The 22,798-nt window shown below is 37.0% G+C and overlaps 1 protein-coding gene across 4 annotated transcripts in view; it reads left to right on the top strand.

Annotated features, from left to right (window-relative positions):
* The window catches only part of prickle2b (prickle homolog 2b), a 93,469-nt gene that overhangs the window by 43,282 nt on the left and 27,389 nt on the right, over positions 1-22,798 (top strand). Inside the window, exon 1 of one of the 4 annotated variants that reach the window (XM_088636240.1) lies at positions 7,761-8,071. The exons of the other annotated variants lie outside the window; for them this stretch is intronic. The gene's annotated coding sequence lies outside the window, so the exon portion shown is untranslated. Of the gene's footprint in view, positions 1-7,760; positions 8,072-22,798 lie in introns of those variants that run through there. 4 annotated transcript variants of the gene reach the window in all.

The following is a 22,798-nucleotide window of genomic DNA, read 5'->3' as shown; positions in this document are numbered from 1 at the left end:
ACTTTCTGTTGTTTTCATATATAATATATGCTGTACTGACAGTATTAGGTTTAAAAAAGTTCACTGTGAATATTAAAAAAATCAAGGATTATAAGGGTATAAGACAATGGGTTTTCCTTGGACACATTTCGTTGCAAACTCTCACTACCATTATTTTCTTTTTTGCTTCTAAAGCATGAACTAATTTCAGAAACTGAAATTTCTAGTACTTTAAAAGCCTTAGGAAATGTGCGAATAGGTCAAATTTCCACATGACAAGAACTTCATGCAAATTGCTGATACATAATTCCTTTGGTATACTTTAAGAATATGTAACGGGTGTGGTTGTGAGAGCCCCAAAGTGCACACTTTTCAGAACAAAAGCTTTTCTGTTTCCAGCCTACAGATCTTCCTTTGTTTTGTGATTCAATGCACAGGAGAGAAATGGTTGGCTACTTGCTTTTTAAGGTAGCTGCATCTGAGCGTCTGATATAGGACATCTGCTAGTGTGGAATTGGAATTTTATTTTGTGCCTTTGGTCCCGTGTGGCAAATGTTAATTTAGCAACAGTATTTTATCTTCTGCATGCTGTGGGACTGAGCAGCTTGAGCAAAGGCTTCAATAGGAGGGAGAGCCCCAGTTGGAGATATAAATTCAGTCATGAGGAACTATGGGAAGAGCTGACACTGCCTTCATGAAGTTTACACATTACTGTGAGGGAGGTTATTGCCTTTTTACATCCTACTGATACTTAACAGTCCATGTGCTTGAGAATATCCTTCTCTTCCTGTCGAAGAAAATGCATAGGTCTCCTCTTGTTAGCTTTTATATATTGCACTTGTGAATTATTGGACTTATTGGTGATTTTTTTACATTTTTGTACAAATACAAAAAACCATATTTCCTGAAAACCATATTTAGAGTCTAATTCAACAGGTGAGTTTAACAAGAAGCATCAACCAGAAAGAATGCACATTTGATAACATTTTCTTGAATGTTAGGATTTTTCAGGATGAAAGCAGCAAAAAAAACCTGCTAGTGTGTTACTTGAATGAGGCTAGAAAATGCCATCATAAATCCTTCATAAACACTACACAATATAACAACCATAATAGTTGTTCAAAGGACAGTACAGGCTCATAGTTATTTGCAGTGGTTCATAATGAGACAAAGTGACATAATTCTAGCAGAAAGCTAAGAGTAGGCCTCCAGGTAGAATGATTTAAGATGGAAATGATAGAAGATGCCATTAAGAATTTAAGAGCTGGCAAGGAGTGTTTGCAGTCTTGGTATTTGGAAGGGAAATTTTAGTTCTATATTATTCATGTTCTGTATTATTTGTGAAGAACTCATCGCAGTTATTCTAGCTTTACTTATTATTCTAGTGCATTCCTAAAACTATGGTTACTCCAGATTTGTGATTCATTTGAATATTTCAATTCTTGAAGATTTTGGGCTTTGTGCTTTACATAATTTAGGATTTTAAAATATTGAACTTTGAGTTTTATTAGTAGTGATAAGATGGTTTACAAAAATATTTTTGATAATTACCATCTGCTTTATGCAGTATATCATTGTTGTACTAGTACAGTCTCCCAGCAACCCCGAGAACAGGTTTTATAAATTAAAATGTTCACTATATAAAGTAGAATGCTGAAACTGAGAAAAGCAACTGCATTTGCCATCTCATTGGAATTTTGAGGACAAAATTATAGTGTTTTTCTTTGTGAAGGTTTTGCTCCAATGCACAGTTGTTTACAGTATACTGTCTTCTTTATAACATAACCTCCCTTTGCCTTCTGACTTGGTGCCTGTCCCAGGCTTTGTGGAGTAGAGAGAGAACTAGCTTATTATGTAATATTAACCCGCATTTTCTTATGAATATTTTGAGATTTCATACCCTGTAAAAGAGTCAAGCATCATAAGTTTTGGCAACCCTGTGCTTCGTGCACCAAGTAACAGTGAAGATAAAATTTTGATTGAAATGGTACAATTTTCAATTTATATTATACAGGATTTATGTTGTGATATCGCCTACCCCTACAGTATGTACAAATTCTTAATCTTCTGTTCGTCCTTTGTAAATTCCAGCAAGGGTCAACTTGGAGGAAGAACAATATCTTCAAATGGAAGTAGTTTTATTTGATCAGTACATTCGATTCTTATTACCAAGGTATGTGGCTGTTTTAGGGAGGAAGTAACTATTTTGTGGCTTTTGGTTACGTTACTGGAAAGAGATCAATATTGAAGAGAGCAGCAGGGCTTCAGGCCAGCCTGCTGCCTATCAATAGATGCAATATCCTCCGATTGATTGTGTCAGAGGATGATGTGTCCAGTGGGAGAACAAAACTGAGATTCTCTGTGTGGAGAAAGCCTAACTTGAAAAGAAACCATTTAGCTACTATGGCTAGGCTTCTGTCTGTCCACGACACTTGAATGATCCCATATGGGTGTGTGGCTTTGACAATAGCACAGCAATTTTGGAAGAATTCCTTTTCAATTTTTATGGTCCAACTGTTTGACTTGCCTTTGTTAATGAATTTTTAAAGAAATAGGTTTTTAATGAGGACAGAAAGTGTCTTTCATTTTCCTCAGTGGACATGTGTTTTTTTTATTTTGGATTTGCCGCACTTACTGTAGCTACAATTGTTTTATTGAATAACAGTCTTGAATTGGTGAAAATGCTAAAGATTTACAATTTCACTTAGAACCCCATTTTTACACCAAAATATTTTAAACATTTTTTATTCAGTTGCACAGTTATATGTGAAAGGTTAAATGCCAGCAAAATCCCATAGAAATTAAACAAATTGAAATTGTTCTGGTAACAAATATATTCAGATCCATAAGTACTTGGTGAAAGCAACTTTAGCAATAGTTACAGCTGTAAGCCTGTTTGAATAGGTTTTTATCAGTTTAATTGTATTTGAGCTATTTCTTGCAAAAAATCCAGTTGTGACAATTTTGTTGAGCGTTGTTGATAGACTGAAATAGTCAAGTCTCTCCATACATCTTCTATTGGATTCAAGTCAGGTCTTTTACTGGGCCAACAAGGGCATTTAGTTTTTTAGTTAGACCACTCTAATATGGCCTTGTGCTTGAAGTCCCATTCATTTTTAATCCAGGTTTATATTCCTTGGAGTCTCAAGCACATTTTCCTCTACGACTTTAATAAAATTTGTGCCTCTTTTTCCCCTTAATTTCTGACAATCTTCACAGTTCCTGCTGATGAGAAGCAACCCCATAATATGATGCTGTCACCTCTATGCTTGATAGTTAGGATCATGTTAACTGGGTGATGTTCCAGGTTTGGGGTTTATGTCAAATGTAGAACTTTGCATTTAGACCAGAAGGTTACATTTTTCTTTCATTTGAGCTCAATATTCTACCACATGTCGGTAGTGCAGCTTAAACTTTTTATAGCGCAACTATGTAAGGACCAGGATATTGTAAGTGTATGCAGAATTAATGTTTTGCAGAGTTCCACTTCAGAAATGGGAGTCAAAATTGCTGTTGGTTTCACAGTGGTTTTCTTGCTCATTTCTTGTGTACCTGGCCACACAGTTTGGAAGACTGGCCTGATCTGGGTTTTATGACACATTCTACTTCTCAATTATGATCACTGGCTTCGAAACTTTATTGTAACCTGTGCTTCTGTGCCAATTTATTCCTAACTTTGTCATCATGGTTGGTTTCTTAATACTATGTGAGTTGTGGCTTGAAATCCAATATGAAACCAAAGAAACTTACGTATGGATGACTCTTAAGTCAAACTTGATTTACATTGATTATACATGGACAGAGACCATTACATTAATTTTGTAACCTTTAAAACGTTTTTGCACCTGAAATGATTTACCTTTGCAATTGAAAAGAGAATAAATACCTATGCAACTCAGAATTGACTATGAAAAACCTCACTTTTTTACATACTATCAGCATTTTTTAGCTGATCCGGTTTAAGATAAATTGTATATTCTAAGTCTAATGTCCCGTGTAAAGGTTTCACAGTTGCAAGCACAAATGTGGACATGTTGCAGGGGAATAAAAACGTGCAATGTATTGTATATTCTTTTCCCTTTAGCCTGTTCACAATCTTATCCTTCCTTAAGTTAGTCCCAGACCAGTTCAAAACTTTGTCCCAGCCAACAATCACAACTTGTAAACCCAGGGCTTGATGGTGCTTTTTTGTTTCCTAAAGACCTCTTCCTTTGCTATGAAATCTAGCATCAAGGCGTGGGTTGTTAGTTTGCTGTTAGTGGGAGTGGGTCAGGAGTTTGATTTTGCCTGGACTTCAGTCTGTGAGTACTGTAGAATCGCAAAGCTTATTAAAGGGTTATGGGCATAGACTCTTCAGAGTTTAGTTTTTTACTGTCTTTAGAGAAGACAGGAATATCTGGACATTGGATTCACTTTTGGGAGCAGAGTCTGAATAAGTGTTTTAATATTTAACCACAAGAAAAAAAAACAGCCTCTTTATAAAAACATCCTGTAGACACTGTTATATTAAGAATATATAGAAGAAAGTTCTTTATTCATGTATTTTATACTAAACAGACTTGTTGATATGTAACAGTGACAAGCCTTGCTTCTTTCTCATTGAAACATGAACAGTTCTGGTTGTTTCTCCTAACAAATACCATAGTGCGATCTACTTCTTTTTTGAGTTTGCCTCACCCATGCATATGGATGTTTCATGCTTCGTGGGATGCATGTTATGAATGCATTCAGAGACTGTAAGGGTAAATGTCCCGACTCTTTCATTCATCTGCTGTAACTGCATTCATCCCATGTGAAAATGTTTTCTCCACCAAACCCTAAACCACAGCAACACAGAGGGAATGATATGTAAACTTGAGTCAAACAGCAGAAGTAAAGGCGTCTCATCTTTCACTTTCTGTGTTGCAGGGAAGACATTCACTTCAGTGTGAAAAAGCTAAAAGGAGGCTGCTGTCTGACAAATGTCAGTAAGCAATTTAGATAGACAATCTGAATCATTTACATCAAGATAAAATTTGCATTTTTTAATTATGAATATGGTAGAAATAACTGGTAAGAATTACGAATGGATATATATGAGTAGTTCATATATGCATGCTTTTATTTTTGTAAATCTCAACCTTAGTTATATTTTGATTTTTTTTTTGCTTTAGTGTCAAATTATTTGTGCTTATGCATATATGTAGACTTAAAAGCTGCAGATGACTGTTCTTACCCGTGAGGAGTTAAACATTTGCACTAACTAGCAGTCTGCTGGACAGGTCGCTGCATAAGTCATTAATGCTGGATGAAGCCTTAACCTATCTGGTTTTTGCCTTTTCTGCTGCTGCAGAGAGAGACATTTCTGCATCAACAAAGTGCCAGGATCATAAGGCAGTGCTGGAGCAAGAGATAATTAATTTTTTTAAGCCTTTTTTGCTGTTTTTTACTTTAAGTTTTTTAAAAGACTAATTTATCATTTGTGCATCCAGGACATTGCGTTATTTGCTACATTGATTTAACACACCCACACCCTCATTCTCTGACATCTATAGAGACGCACTGAATACCGCAGGCCCTGCCAATAGCTTCGGGCTCGTTCAGTGTTTGATGCCTTGGCTCAGGGTCAAGTGTGGTCTCGGTAGGCTATAGTGTTCCAATCTGAAGCAGGAAACCTATTCCAGTAACAGATCCACAAACTGACATTCATATTCTGACTCGTCCCTGCGTAAAATCATGTATTTGTTAAATGCGCTTTTTCAGATCGTAATACTGTAGATCCCACAGACCGTATACTTCTGCAACGCTGGCACATCTTGAGTTTCCAAGATTTAAATGTTGCTCATACTTTATTGACTGTCTAGACAAAGCTTACAGTTGTGGCATTTTCCTCTCAATTTTGCAGTGAAACAGATAAGATGACGGATATATAAGATTTTGTCTTCCTTTCCTCACTTAATTGGTGTGGAAGCAACGATTTCCTTGCCAGCCGTCAGTGTAATGGCTTTTGAATTTGAGAAGAAAAGGAATGCATAGAAGGAGACATGCTTCACAGTTATAGTCATCAGGCCTTTCTGTTATGTGTATAAGATGTCAATGCTTATTTTCAGCACAACACAGAAGTTTAGGAGAAGTGGTATTAACAGTAAAGAAATAATCTTTTTTATTGTTCTACAGTATATTTCTCTTTCCCTTTTTCCTAACTAGAAAAGAAAAAATAATAATTTGCTCTTAGTAGTTAACTTTGAGATTAGAGTGTTAGCTGTGGGCTATACACTTTTAAGATGGCACCCCAAATTTATTTTCTTCTAAGAATTCGTAATGTGGCTTGTATCCATAATACCCATTGCACTAAACTGAAGTGTGCCCCAGTTTATTTTTTTGTAAAGCAAGAGGGGAAACTATTTTCCAGGAATAATTTATCCCATATCATCCTTATTAATATTAAAAACTGGCAATACTTACAAAACCAAATTCCTAACTTTTGGCTCCACTGGAGTTTACACTTCAGTTTGACAAGTGATTGATTAATCCTATTATTCATTTAGTAGGATGAAATTAGTTAACCTTTTTGCATGCGAAGATGTAGGAGGTATTTTTATATATGTATATAATTATACACTTTGTTTAACCTGGATATTTCTGTATTATGCAGATATTGGTATCTAATTGTTTTTGAGTTATGCAGATTTTTCTTAAGTCATTTTACATTCGTATTAATCATATTACTTATTGTTCTTAGAAGGAAATTGATCATTGAAGGGGGCAGCAGCATTGATCGGATATAAATATGATATCTGATATGAAACTTTTTTTAATGTTTTGGTTAAGATGACAGAAAAATGTCTCCTTTGTCAACAACTTTATTGCAATTGCAAACTTTGTTCCAAATTTCAATTTGAGAAATTACACTAGATCAAATTTATGGCAAGAAATCCTCTTTATCTTGCCCACTTGTGACTTGCAAAGTATGTGCTGTCAGCAAATGGTTTCATATAGCAATTACTGTACAATGTGTGGTACAAAATTTTATGACTTTTCTCTGCTCTCCCAAAACCAAGGTCTCTATTTTTTTTCTTTTGGCAAATTTGCTTTTATCATGTCTGTATGGTCTATTAAGATACAGATGTTGGTTATGATCAAATGTCTACTCAATGAGAAATTACTTCCTGGGAGAAAAATTGAGAAATAAGTCAAAATGAGTTTCTTTCAGATAATGCCATATGTACAAATTTCAATCATCATTAAACTTTAGTGATTTTTCCATCATAAATGGTTCTGTCAAGGACCTATAGATATTTCATGTAAAAATATACATTTATCTAGGGCAGATGTGTTTTTGCATTATCTAGTACTGATTTGTTTTCCTTATGTAACAAATACCAACTGATCACTTGCATTTATTGTGTTGAAACCAGATTTATGTATTAATTAATGTGGAACTTGCTGTATCAAAAGGGATGAAGTGAATGCACTTGAAATTGCTCACCTAACAGGTTTTTACAGTAACTGTATATTGCTATAGTGCACAGGTGTGTAACGTATAGGTGGTAAATGCATCTGTTATTAAGAGTAGTTTTATGATGGTAAGAAGACTTCAGGGGTTCAGATAAACTTCCTTTCTCTTCCTTGGTACAAAGCTCCTGCAATTGTTCAGCTTCATTTTTCCTCACAGCTCTAGAGCACCAGAGCCTTGTGATACTAATCTGAGTCTGGCTGGTGGGCTGTGATTGGGTAATAGCCGATGAGTCACTCCAATAAACTAGGGGTTAGGTGGGTGTCATTTTCATGCACTGCAAGCTGCCTGCACAGTTTTCCACTAGTGACCTAACCTGAAAGCATTCCTACAGCACATAGAGCTTGGTTAGACTGGTAAAAAGTGTTCCTGATTGCTTGGCAAACAGCACCAGCAGAGCAGACGAGACAGCTTCTCCACTTCATGCAGTGTGCACCCACCTGAGTGTTATTTTGATTTTTTTTATTACAAGATAGATTTTTTTTCAGTTGAGAAGACCTTGAAAGTGCATTCTTCAGGAATCCCTCTGCAAATGATCATTTTGTCAGTATAATTTTCTTTACAATCCGAAAGCATTCCATCCGCAGAGAGTTAAAGGTGAGTACCTTGTATTATGAAGGCTTTTTTGCATTGTATATGGCTAGCATGTAGTTTTGTAGCTCAATCTGTATTTTTCTTTCTAATACATGGAGTTCTCTCGACTAGTGCTACCATCAGGCTTGTTGCTGTAACCTGACAGTTTGTTAAATTACTTCAGCCATGATGATCTCGTATAGCTGCATTATTAATGCCTCTTTGGAAATGATAATAATAGGCTTACAGACTTTGAAAACAAATGGATTTTATTAGTGCTGGAATGTATGAGGATGGTACTGGTGAAAGTTTTAATTTCTTGCAGAGCCACAGAGGCTGCATAGTTACATCTGTCAGTTGGAGGAGAGGGTGGGGATGTTAGGATTACAGTGAGAATGCAGCAGGATTTCTGTGTGGGTGATTTAAACTCGTTCTCATTTTTTTCCCTTCACTAAACGGTCCACAATGGGGAAACTGTGCATATGGGAGTGTGTGACTTATCTTTAGCTCTTGAAAAAGGAGTAGCCAGTGTCATTTCAGCTGTCGTGATTTAAATGAGCCGACAAGATATAAACCACAAACCATCTGAGCAGCTGTGCAGCATACCTTTTTATTTTATTTTTAACTCTGCTGTTGTTGGTCTTCACCAGGGTTGGTCTTTGTTTCTGTATTCAGGTTTCTTTAATCTTCACATTGAAACTGCATTACCCTGTATCCCCCATCTTTATTTATTGATTGATTTTGTTCATTCATTTATTATAGCAGGGGAAGGCAGCCAGCCTATTTAAATTGATCAAGGGGTACTGATGTTGCTTTTTTCATTGAAGAAAATAAATATTTTGGCATTATTATTTTGAGTTATTGTATTTTTGCCTTTGTGCCAGCGCCGCAGAATAACATGCAGTTGCTCACCAGGAAAAGATCTGCACTGAGTTTGAGCAAAACAGCACTAGTAGTTTATCATTACTTATTTAAATACTTCTGTCAGAGCTTGTGTTATGTGTTAGAATAAAAAATTACGATGAGGGCAGGGAGGGGCTGGGTGGGGAAGTGGCCATAATACAGGCTAAAAAGATGAAAAGATTTAATCCCAGTGTGGACCTTTAATATTTAGAAAATTATTTTTTGTAATGAGGTCTTCTATAGAACCTGGAGCAATGAATGTGTCCATAGATTTCTGCACGAGTGGGTGGTCTCAGTGGAATGCGTTCTTCATGATGGTGTAAAAGTAGAGCAAAAAAATATGCTTTGTGGATCGATTCTGACTCTTGTTCTCACCATAAACCCAACCCAGATTTGATTTTCCTGTTATCACTTACTAATACAAAATCTCACAAATTACTAACTGCCTGACTGTGATTTATTTTTTAAATGTAGCATCCATCCATTCATTTTCGATAACCTCTTAGTCCAATATTGGATGGCGGTGAGCTGGAACCCAGCAGACAATGAGTACAAGGCAGGATACACCCTGGACAGTTACATGTATAAAGCATAACTCAGTTCAAATGTGTATGTGCTTTGGCTTTTTCTTAAACGTCCCTATATTGTGAGCCAGTGTAGATCACCTCAGGGGATGTATTTTTTATAAGAGAAATTGCCAAGGAATATAAAATAGCTTTTCTACATGGGAGGATATTTCCTCTTCCAAATGCTATGCACATCATAAACAATTTGCTTCCAGCAACCCCCTTTTGATATTAAAGAAGCTTAAAAAAGCTAAATTTCAGGGCCAAATAAAATCCTCATACTTTAGAAGTGGCTGGGTAAATTTCATGGGAGTTGCAAACTGCGTCATTATTGGAGTGTTGCAATATGTGTCCTGTTGACCCCATACACCCCCCCCCACCCTTCCTAAAGAGAAACCTCTCTATTGTGGGTCCATAGAAAGAAATACAAATCTATAGCTATCTCACAGTATTGACAAGTCCTGCTCCTGATAAGCCACAAGGAATGCAGGGATAGCTTTAAGGACCTGTCTGGCTAAGACAAGTGTCTCCTGCTCTCTGGCTTCCCTTCCCCCATCCCACTGGGAGACAAATAGGCCACCCTGTCAACACCATCCTCCAACCCTGCATGTCCAGCAAATATTGTGTGATCTGAAACCGCACTGATTTGACCTTGTGGCTTTAGATGCAGGCCTTTTAAAAAAGAGATGCTCATTGTTTAAATTGCATACTATTTTTGGGAAGGGTTTCTCCTACGTTTCACAACGTGTCAGTTGCTTGTTTCCCTAAATTATTCTGTGTCTGATCAATCCTCATTTGCCTAATTAAGCTAAGAAGGGGAAGTTCAGAAGTGCCATGTACGTAATGCAGATAGATGTATTCCTGTAATTTTGTTTCCTAACACGGCTGAGGTTCTAAAAGGCACTGCAGAGGCAGAAACGCAATTCAGTGCATTTCTGTTATCACTGCAGAACAAGAAAGATTACATGTGAAGTAGTCTAAATATTGTACTGCTGAAACCATGCCAGCTCTTTCATGCATGTAGGTATGGTATGGTCTTTCGTGTTTTGACACGAATCATTAAATTGATGCAAACACGTGCATTCCCACTGCTGCTGTAGTGGGCTCTCAGATATATTCAAAAAACAAGCTTCCTTTTTTGGAAACAACCCTCTTCCCCCCTGCCATGTTATCTATCTCAAGACTTCTATTTTCTGAAAACAGTTTTAATATGCGTGAAGAGTTTTTTCTCTCCTCCTGACCTTCTATAAAATTGCCTTTTTTTCTGTTTCACCCAAAGGAAGACCTCAAATGTTGCTTTGCCTTTGCAGAATAACAGTCTTAATTACATCATTTATTCACAACATATGAAGGTCTTTTATTTCAGTCCAAAAATATTAATGTTGCTCTTTTGAAACTGACCTTTGGGACCTAGTCTTTCCATGAACTAACAGGCTTTTTTTTAAAAAAAAAAAGGAGGGTGGGGGGAAGGGTAAAACTCATATCTTTCCCATTTTACATTTTATGCTGACAACAATGGAAATTAAAATGCAAGCCCCTTAGTTCGTTTCCCAGCAGCATGTACTTATTTCAGCCCTGTGTGATTCATTTTTGTTCCAAATAGCAGAGTACAGTACTCATCCAAGTCTTATCTCCTTGCTATGTATATTTAATTAGCTGCAGGATAACTTTTTCTTTAGATATCACTTTATCATTATCTTGTTAAAAAGAATACTGTAAAAAGAATATCTCGGAGTACTGCTATCTAATTTATAACAAAAAAAATCAATAACAATCATACTTCGTCCTAAAGGTGTCTTAGAAAATCCTTTTAGGAAGAACTCTAATCTCTGTTTTTCACCTAATTAAAAGGAGAGCAGCCCCATTAGATTCTGGCAGCAGGCTGCGTTAATTGGGTTTAAATTCTCCCTTTGTTGCCATTTGTTGATTAGGTTGGATTGTTTGTCGAGAGGACAGTTTACGGGGAATGAAAGAGCAGATGTTTTTGTCCTGTGACTCGTGCATTGGAGGAAAAAAAATATTTTTCTTTCCGCTAGAACTAATTTGTTTTCTGTACTGTACAGTTTTTCTTTGCACTGTATGAATGAGTGAATGAATGACTTTTGAAACCAAGTTGATATTTGTGTATGTTTTTTAAGCTAAATTAGCAAGTAACCTATTAAATCAGTCCATGTAAATAGAAACTGTTTCCTGGGATTTATTAATGATCCTATTAAAACCTATAAATGTTTATTCTAGAAAACAGTACTTTAACATTTACTTTCTCCATCAAATGTAATTAAATGTACTGAGAATTTTTAGCACAGTGTCTACAAATATAAAGTAGGGCTGAGCTCAATTCACAATGCAATTAACCATAGGTAATCAGGGGAAACTTTCTGCTAGTAGAGGGCTTAGCTTTTCTGAAGAATTTGCAAACACCAAAGCAATAAAATAACTGGCATCTAAGGTGTCAGTTTTAGCAAGGTCATATGGGCTCCTGTGGGATCCTACACTTCCACTGTAATGGAGCATCGGTGTCCAGCTGAGCAGCCATGCCTTGGGTTTCATTTCAAATGACCCCTGGAGGCAATGGGGATTCCCAGCAGTGAAAGCCGCAGCTGACTGCAGGCCTCACCATGTGCAGATTGCATGGTGCCGCGAGCACTGGGACACTTGAGGTAACAAAATCACGCAGCCGTGAATGTGAAGTCATTACCCTGTGATGATTATTCCTTTTAATTTTACTTTCCATGCCTTTTCACGGATCAGGTGAGACTAGGAAAGGCCGTCTGCTACCGGTCTTGGTACAAGTGAAAAGACGCAGAAGTGCCTCCTCCTTTTTTTAAAAATGAAAAAAAAGAACTCCTGGGCCAATCCTTCATTCAGCTTTCAGGCTTTAATGAAGTCAGCTCAGTGAACTCAGCATAAACAGTGAAATACAACCCTCAGAGCACAAGTAGAAATGTAGTGCATGTAAATCTGCAAACAGGAGGCACTTCTTTACCCAAAGAGTTGTGGGAGTGTGGAACAAGCTACCCATCCACTTTATTGAAGCTGATACCCTGACTTCTTTCAATAAATGGCTGGATGGGATCCTTTGTTTAGTTATTCATTACCAAATAGGCTAGATGAGACACATAGCCTCTCGTTTGTAACCTTTCTTATGTTCTAGCTGCTTGTGGAAACAAGACACTAAGGGCTGGCACAGCATGTTTCAGAGTTCTGCCTTGTTGCTAAATGGATGCACGAGTGTAACAAAGGATGTATTTTGGCTCAAACAGTCTTTGCCAGCACCTGCCACCTCTGAGATATAAATCTGCAAGACGTCGTGGCCAGCATTGTTTTGTATACTGGAAGATCTCAACTATCGGGACAATCTTAATTAAATGTTGTAATACGGAGGAAACAAGACTCTTCTTGCAGAGTTCATCATTAAACTGATGATTTTAGAAAAAGTATACAAAGAATATTTTCCACAAAGCAAAATAAATCAAACTAGACTATAATTATATAATTCTCCCTTCCATAGCCACATTTTGTGATGTTTGACATCTCTCTGAAGCCATCTCAGATGTCTGAGCAGTATTTTTAAGATCAAGTCCTTACCCATGCCAGTGCCAATAGAGTCTGGGGGAATCAGAAAAGCAGAACGTCTGAATGTCACAACAGGGTTATTGAAAGGAAAAAGACGATGAGACCACTGCAGTGATGAAAGAGAAGGCTGAAATCGTGGTGCATATGGAACAGAAAAACAAAATAAAATAGACCTTCATTTAGTGGCTTTGCCTTCACATTTTGGCTGCAGTCCTCATCAAGGTGTGATGATGTGCATTAACACAGGTCACCACAAACAGGGCTGCTGTGTGAATTCCTTACTGAAGTGCAAATCATCCTTGTTAAAGTTTTGTGGTCCTGAGCTGTGGATGATTAAGTGGCCTGTCTGAAATGCATTACATTATCATGAAAATGAAGTACTTCCCCAAAAGTGTCTCAGATGGTATGCAGTAATACTGACATGAGACTGCTGTCTGATGGAAAATTTATTTTCTGCAATGCTTTGCATTGATGTTAAGGATGCAGAAATCCCATGAGGCTTTCTAAATCTGTTTTCTTTTACATGTTTATTGTAATGTTTGCGTTATTCTCTCTTGCCTAGCAAGTCAAGCAGGTGTGTTTTTACTCTCCTGATGATTCTTGGAAGATAAAACAAACTAAAGTGTTACTGAACGCAAGTACTTAATAATGCTGCATGTGTACCAAAGGCATTTTCACAGGCAAAGTGGATGCATACCACTAGACTGAACATCCATATCAACACAAGCCAGCTCAATTAGCTGAAAGCTAGATAGAATATTCACTTTAAACAGGATTACAGCTTAGCACTATTGATGAAAAAAATGGCTTTTCATCTGTACCCATCTGTGTATCTATTCATACAGCCATCCAACCATGGCAGAGTTATGATGCCCTGACACACTCACCATCTTTGTGCTGCTCGGGTAGACAGGTGATCGCTGAAACAGACAGGGTGCCGTCTGACGTGGAGATCCCTTAACATCCTCAGCAGGAGGTATGATTCTGAGCATCAGCTGTGTTCGTCCAGCTCAAGATATACAAGATACCAAATGGAATCAAGAGCATCACAGCTCTGTCATGGCCTGGGTGATCTCTGAATACAGATGTTCCCAGTGAATACTGGCTTAATTAGTCTAGTGGTAATAACTGTAACTTCGAAGTCAACAGGCACTAGTTAGTGTTTTTTCTGTAACCTTGCAGACTAAAAGACACACAAAGTTTGAGCTTGAGATGGCACAAAATGACCCAATTTGCTCTTGTCGGCCATCTTTTGCTGATCTGGTTAGAATCCTGAAATTTAAAACAAATTTGTTATTGAAAACGCACAAATCTTTTTGTGCAAACAGGCACATTTCTCCTTCATTATGAAATTTGATTTTGTTCCCTTCTCTTTCTATTGGCTCCATTTCAATGGAGAAATTAACTGAATTCATAAATGGCACCCAATACGGGAACTGTCATATTTTCACAGTTGACCTATTCATTCTCTTTTTTAAAAGTAAAGAGGAATCTTTAAAAGAATCCCACAACAGTGAAACCCCTGTTTTAAGTAATTAGGCATAATTCAATTGTGGTCAACTTTTCATGCTTCTGTGGATATAAGCCCCATATTGTATAACAGAATACAGATATAAGCAAGTCTGGACATTTTATTGTTATAGTGTTAATGGATCTGCTGTAAGATCTGTTTCATAATGCATTGCTACAGACTATACTTTATGCACAGGAAACAGGATTTGTTGATAATTGTTATCCTGCAAACTAAAATCTAAATCATCTTTTTAAATATGCAATTTTTCTTTAAGATAGTCATTGCAAAACTGGTAAAACATGACTAGTTGTTACCCAAGCTGCTGTTCCAACCATCTTTGAAGTCACTCTGCAAAACGTATCAACTTTTCTATTTTTTTGCCTTTTTGCCACATAAATGTGCAATTAATAAATGTGATTAAGTAAAATCACTTTCAACCATTTGACCTATTATTTTGGGGTTTTATTTTGCACGTGCAAGAGATCAGGATTTCTACAAATGTTTAGCTTCGTCAACCACAGCAAGGTCTTTGTATGTCTAGCAGGGCTAGTGTTTCTGTTACTAATTATAAACTGTGTCTTTCAAACAGTGTGTACATGGCACATCCCTAATGGCCTTGTAGGAAGCCACGGCTGTCTGTCAAACAGGCGAGCTCCCTGCTGAAAGAAAAACAGAGGCACACATGTGGCCCGAAAATTCTCGAAGGTTCTCCTTCCCTGCAAGATAAACTGCAGCCCTGCCCTAATATGCATTTAAAGTCGTTCCTGCAGTCTTGTCATCGAAAATGTAGTATTTTTCTCTAGTAAGATGAGATGTCACCTTTAACTATCTGAAAGTGTCCTGCCTCCACAGTTTTTTTTCCTCAGTTTATTTTTAGTAAGACAGTCATCATCCAGGCCATATAAAACCTTCAGAAAATCCTTGAAGTAAAGATTTTCTTCTGCAGCAGCTCCATATGTTTCTGTGAGGCAAACGTAAAAAAAAAGTGTACCTTAAATTTTTGCAATATTAAAGAGAATGCTCCTTTATTATATGACTACATATAGTTATAGTTGTATATATCATATACAACTACATAATATATAAGGAACAAGTAATAGGTTTATTCCATGATGAACAGAAAAGAAAGAAAATGCAACGTTTCGGCCATGGAGCCTTCTTCAGGCTTCACCCTCACACCTGAAGAAGGCTCCACAGCCGAAACATTGTGTTTTCTTTCTTTTCTGCATGGAATAAAACCTATTACTTGTTCCTTTGCAGCCTATGCATGCTGACGCAGCTACCCACCTGAACTACTTCAACCTACATAATTTATAGTCGGTTATATACAACAGTTAATATACAGCTATATTAACTATAACCATTAACTATATATAGTTATATAGAGAGAGAGTAAAAAAGTGTTTAGAAATACATTTTGAACTGCTTATTGTTTTCGACAATGTACCTACCTCATTTGGAATTGACGGTAGTATAAGACTTCATGTAGTTCGTATATTCTCTACATGTTCACGTGTGTTTTCACAGAGTGCTTCAGTTTCCTCCCATAGTGCAAAAAACTGGTCCAGCTGTGAATGTGTTTGTATCTGTGTGTCCTCTGTGATGGACTGGCATCCCATCCTGGTTGTATCCTACCAGGCTGTATAATAGGCTGTGGCTCTCCCTTCATGCTGTATTGGATAAAGCAGTTAGAAAATGGATGGATGGATAAGACTTCACTGGTACAACTCGTCCGACTACACCTTGAGAAACGGGGCTTGCAGACATATTTCTCACACATGCGCCTGTTCAAACCTTCAATCTTTGAAATATTGCAAGCTCTGCAGTGCCTTAAAACTGATTGGAGAGCCATTTGATTATTGACAGAGGTTACTGAAGGCAAATTGCAGAAGTTGCAATGTCAGTGAAAGCTGCGAGGGCCCAGTGCGGATGGTGGACAATGCCCACTGTACCTGGCAGTACTGTGACAATTGTGCACTGTAGTTTGGAGAATCCTGGCAACAGCTGGCACATGACCCAGTCTTGAACTGGTGACATCTGAGCCGCAGGGCTCATTCTGCACTCTAAATAAGCACCTTTACTGGTTGAGCCCACGGGAAACCTAATTTTATTTTTAACTACAACATTTTATTTCATATATACTTTAAAATGATTGATGCGGTAGTTTAGCTGCTACCAATTTAAAAACTTTAACCACCCATGTGGCCTGGCACAGATTATGTGACCTACATTTAGACACATATTTCATTAGAGTTAGGCTTGTATGTTCAACTGAATTTCAGATGTATTTAGCAAAGCCAGGTTTAATTTGGCTTTGGCTTGCACCTGAAAAATATGAAGGTTCACTTTTGTAATGTTTTTGTGTAGCCTATATTTGGAGATTACAGCTCTTAATTTCAAATGAAACAAACCTAGGTCCTGTCCAAGAGAGAGGTGGTTGCAGTTAACTAGAAAGAGACTAACTGAGAGAGGAGCAGTTATACTCCTTGCTTGTGTGTTGTTATTTTGTATTAGCAGTGCCTTTCATTGACTAAGGAAACAAAATAAAGCAATTTATTTGAACCCAGTGTCACATCAAATAAAAAAAGGAATAATTTTATAAATAAAGTGGCTTTGTAAATGAACTTGTACATATTGATTGACATAAAGATGTGAAATGTTAAGTCTTTAATGAGGTATATGAAAAGTTTTAGAGTGGTGAGAAAGGACTTCTGATTGACCACTGTGACACAGAACAGTGAGCTTTTTGAGCTTTAATGAAGTTCTGTCCACTTAAGTGTAATTAAAGTCTAAACAGAAAAAAAATATTTCATACTGTGAAGCTGGACATTGACCTCAGACCTGTTACCTTTTAAATCTCATTCTCACTCTGGTGATCTTACTCCTTGAATCTCTTCCTAGTCACACCAGACTGTTCTGTGTTCTGTTCTACTGGGGAGGAAAGCTTAATGATGAGCGTCCTCACATCATGTACTATATGTATCAGTCACAGCTCTTAAAACAGTTTAGTAGTTAAAAGCACAATAAGGGTACAATGGAAACTTTCATTTTTATTAATGAATTACTCGTGTTCTGAGTCTGTAATCTTTACAATGACCACACAACAGAGCTGCCAAACCTCCATCAGGATCTCTGCTTTTTATTTTCCCTCCCTGTTTACATCAAATGAATGTCTCCAGAAAGCAAAGGCCATCCAAAGTGAAAATGGTGATGCAATATGAGCTGTCAGTGATTGCCTGAGACAGGATATTGCAGAACACTTTTCTTAGTTCAAAATACTTTCGGTTTCCTAGCTAAATAAAAAGGTCTTATTGGCAATTAAATAGCAACTTCCTGAGCCACCTGGATAGTAGTATATATAGCTAACACTGGATAATGTGTTGTTTGCTTTGTGTCACAATACACAGTATTGATCTTCTGTTCCTAGTAAAAAAATAACAAAGTGAGCCTGTATTTCTGTTACAAGACAAATCTCATGGCCCATGCTAAATGAACAGCTGACACAAACTGTTAGTGTTGTGACTGGTCATAGATGTTTTTTTTTCTTATTGTCATATAAGGTGATCCCTTGGGCACCTGGGATCTGTTTGCAGTTTTGAACCTATATGAGATGCAAAAGGATTGTTTGGATCATTGCTTCACTGTAACATTAAAAGTCACTATTTACAAAGGAGGTAGTGTAGCTGTATTTTGTTTATGACCTCATTTTTAGATTGAATACAGTATATACAAGAAACCAGCTGTTGCTTATTACTTCTACAGATGTGTCAGGCCCCTGATTAACACTCTTGAGCTCTTTTTAATGTCCCTTGCTTTCAGATTTTAATTTGATTACTGAAATGATGCATTACTGAAATGAGCAGATAATTTCCATGTTTACAGTTGTTTTTATTCCATTTTATGTATATGCTTTTGTAGGGGAGGTAATCCATTTTCTGCTTGGGAACTGTTCAACTGGAGAAGAAGCAGTAATGATACTGTTATCCTTGATCGAATTTGGAAAAATCCAAGTAACGTTTTCCTGAGGAGTATGCATGTGGATCAGAAACTAAAACTCAGTGACATTCAAGATCAGAGAATTAGATTCAAATTATTTTAGCCAAGTGTTCTCTAGCATTTAATTATTTCTGCACAACAGTATCAGTATACCCTTTTCAACTAACATCTTTTTCTGGTACAAGAATACTATAAAAAACATATTTCATATTCCTTCTGATGTTCTTCACAATTCTGATGAACTGATAAGGTTAAAGAAATTTAATTTGTAGTTCATATTGTCTAAAACTTGTTATCCAGATTGTCAGACCATTCTGAAAATTTAACTCTTCTTTCTTGGTTCTTTAGAAACATCCACACAATCTTCTCACAACATACATTGTTACTATACTTATATAGTACTGTAGTTATATTTTTTAGGCTATGATGGTTGAATATTTTATACACTTATAAAGAGTGTTTTTTTTCCATCTGACCAAAATGTAGTATCTAAAATGCTGTACTTTGATTCTGTTGTTTTCTGCTTTTTTTATTGAGGTCCACATATTTTAAAAATCCCATTGCTTTATTTTGGAAGCCCCTTTGGAAGTACAGTAAAGCTGCAGTCTGTTCATACACATGGGCTTCACAACAGAGTGTTATTTGGAATAAACAGCTTCCATTTGTAAACCATTACAGCTCCCTAAATCCCATATCATCCATCTCGCTGGTTTCCCACATGTGTTTATTATATATAATGAAAGGCTGTGGTGGTGTTGAAAGATTCCTTAAAATTACAAAAGTGCATTCCCAGTGAAATGTAATCTATAACTTATTCAGCACCCAAAATCTTGTTCACATACTCATTTTGACTTTAACCAACAGTTGTGACACTCCTTACATCATTGAAGGCACCATTAAGGAATATTTCTGAGGCTACGATGACTTTTACCGTATCAAAGAAAATTTAAGTGTTAATGTACTAGTGATTATTCTTTTATGTTTATTCTCAGGTAGTAGTTTGTAAAGGTCATTAAATGCCTTTGTATCAGCTGTGATTTTATGTAAATGTATTTTTTTGTTCATTGTATGAATCATAAGCTTCTGTGTACATTGACTCTGGCTGGTTTTGAGCTATTGGCTTTGACACATCCCAGCACATGAACTTGAGTCATTCTGCCTTGCTTGTTAATGTTATGGTTGCGAAATGAAATTAGCCTTCAATGGAACTGGCAGAGATGATGAAATGAATTTAAAAATGAATCGTTGCTTTGATCCATTTGTCCTCATTCCTTAGGATAAAGTCCATCATTGCATTGTAAGGTTTGCTGATTGAATAGATTCTACCTTTTATGACATTCCAGACTCCAAATCTGAGGTTTGGGTGTGAGAGGGTAAGTTGGATGTGAACTGCATAAAGGTTCTTCCATTTATTTTAATACATCTGGCTTCACTTACCATCCTGTCACCAGTCCTGGTCAGCAAGTTCCTGGTTGGTAATGTAACGAGCGGTTTGTGATGGGTAGGCCACTCCAGTCCTATGGTACTGCATCTGTTTCTGGTTTTCATTCTGCTCCAGACCTTAATGTTTTAACTGAACTAAGTGAATTAAGAAGTCAAATCAGCTGTTTTCCAGATCTTAATCGGATGCCAATTGAAACCTGGAGCAGCCCGCTTTGAAGCTTTGAAGTCAGCAGAGAATGAAAATATTAAAGAGAAGAAATATTTTTTTTACTTTATATTCATTCTTGAAACAGTTGGTATAAAATGTTGCATGGTGCAACAATAACTAGATAGTTTCTTTTTAACCTTACAGATAATAGTCAAGAAAGCACTAGACAACGTTTGTTAGTTGTCAACAGCTGATGAGCCAAACAACAATTTCAATCTTTTGTGAAAGAGCAAGGTAGTGCTTTCTTGCTTTTTCTTTCATTACGTAAACTATATCAGGAATCCAAATTCTCCCACTGAACTAATAAACGTATGTGCTGAATTCTTATCTCATCTTCATAATCTTTGGAAGAAATTCATGACAATAGGAGAAACCACTTCTGGCTTCTCTATAAAGATTGTCTGGTGCTCCACAAGGCTCAGTTCGTGGCCTTCTTCTCATCGTTATCTACATGGAATCTCTTGGATAGTCATCATGGTGTTAACTTCTACTGTTACACTTACACTCCGATTTATGTAAAGGCTGAGGTGGACACAAATACTGAAACCTGGTTGCAACAATATTTTTTTCTTGCTTGGCTGCAAAACCCTTAATCAGATCCTTTCCCCACATATATATATATCACTCCTGGTCTAGCCTTTGTGCATTGACTCCCAGTTTGAGGATTGATGGATTGATTTCAAAGTCCTGCTGACCTACAAAGCACTGACTAATTGTGCTCCTTCCTGCTTCAAAGACTTGCAGAGGTATTATGCTTTACCTTGAGAGGTCTGCTCTTTACATTTTGGCTTGCTGGGTGTCCCCATAACAAGATGCCGTGCCCTGGTTGTTACGGCTTTCTTAAAAACCTGCTGCAGACAGCACAGGATCTTCAAAGTTTGCTCAGGTGGATTACCAGATCGATGTGGTCAGCTTTGTTCCTCTGCAGTGTTATATGGTTAAGAGCACCGCAAGCACAGAGACTCTTGGCTCTGATGAAGAGACTTTGCAGATGCTGTGTTTGCTTACGTTGCAGGTTAAGGGTATCAAAGCAAACAGACTATTCAGAAACCACATTTTTAGATTAAAGACTAAGAAAATGCTTCTTTTTTAATATCTATAATAATTTGCACATGCAAGCTAAATTTTTCCCAGATGTAGAGTTAAGATATTATGCAAGAATGGGTCTTTCTTTGCAATGTAGCGATTCTTGCTGTATCACAGAAAATTGTTTAAAACAAGTCACTGGTAATTTTATTCTAAAGCAAATGGTTGAAACTATAAACAAGACCTTACCACTCTCATATTAACTTTAAGCAGTCTAGTGGAAAAAGCTCACACTCCTTTTTTAAATTAATTTAAATTGTATTTGTAGGGTGGCACAGTGGTGTTGCAACTAGTGTTGTCTCATGGCTTTTGTGGTCTTGGATTAAATTCTGTACTTGCTTTTTGACCGTATTCTGCCCATGCCTCAGTGACATGCTGGATATGTTAATAACTGGTGGTTTTAAACTGGAACAAGTTGAGGTTAATTCGAACATTATAGAAAAGAAAAAGCCCAACTATTTTGCTGCTGAACCATGCTCAAGTGAGGTCTCTAGGTGCTTGTGACAAGCATTCGCAGTGTATTTCCTTACAACCTATGCTTCCAGGATTGACTCCAGGTTGTATCAACACTTACCAGGAATAAGCAGTTTCTAATAACAGATGGGTGGATTAGAAATATATTTCTTACCCAGGATAATCATTTGTAAGATCAGAATTTTAAATGCAGTCAATGTTGCCTTTGTAACCTCTGCATTCTAATATGATCGCATTGTGTAGCAGCTAAATGCAAATGCCACTGATCAATACCTTAAGCCAGGTATTTAAAGGCCACTTGAGCTCTGGACCTGCATGGTACTCCGTATTGACTAGAAGGTGATTTACTGAAGCAAGAGGTTATTGGTTTATTAAATGAGAGACATTCTCAGCACAGAGCTGAACTGTTTCATTGACTTCACCTTTAGGCCCCTGTCCTAGTGTCTGATTAATCAGACTTTTCAAGGATACCAGACCATGACAGCTGAAACTCTGACCTCTCTTGCCCCACTGTGAGGAGTGTGATGTGGCCACACATTCTTTTTACTGCTGCTGCTAACTTAGTAGCAAAGTTCCAAAGGAAGGCCTGTTGACTATTCTGAAGAGTTATTGGCTATTATTAAGATGATACCTATTCAACAGCCCTATCATTTTTGTAAAGATTTTAAATTGCTGGAGCGCAATCAAGAGAGCTCTTTGCTGCAACTGTGCTTGGTAATGTTAATGTGAAGTAGCTGGTAGAAATGACAGTTGCAACGCATAGCAACAGACTCACTTGTTTTGCAAGCACCAAGTATGAATAACAACATGCAGTGATTAAGCATTCCACCCTCCAGCAAATGTTTTAAACATTTTAACATGAATTAACGTCAGGATATGATTCATCAGCCAAAGTGAGAAATAAAAGCAGTATGTACTGTAAATATTCTAGAGAAGAATGTTGGTTAAGATGTTGTTGCGACAGTTTATTTTGTCTTTGTTTCAAT

The sequence above is a fragment of the Lepisosteus platostomus genome, chromosome 6 (genome assembly GCF_059453375.1).
Source record: "Lepisosteus platostomus isolate fLepPlt1 chromosome 6, fLepPlt1.hap1, whole genome shotgun sequence".
Classification (NCBI taxonomy): domain Eukaryota; kingdom Metazoa; phylum Chordata; class Actinopteri; order Semionotiformes; family Lepisosteidae; genus Lepisosteus; species Lepisosteus platostomus.
This window is presented reverse-complemented; position numbering and strand designations above follow the sequence as displayed.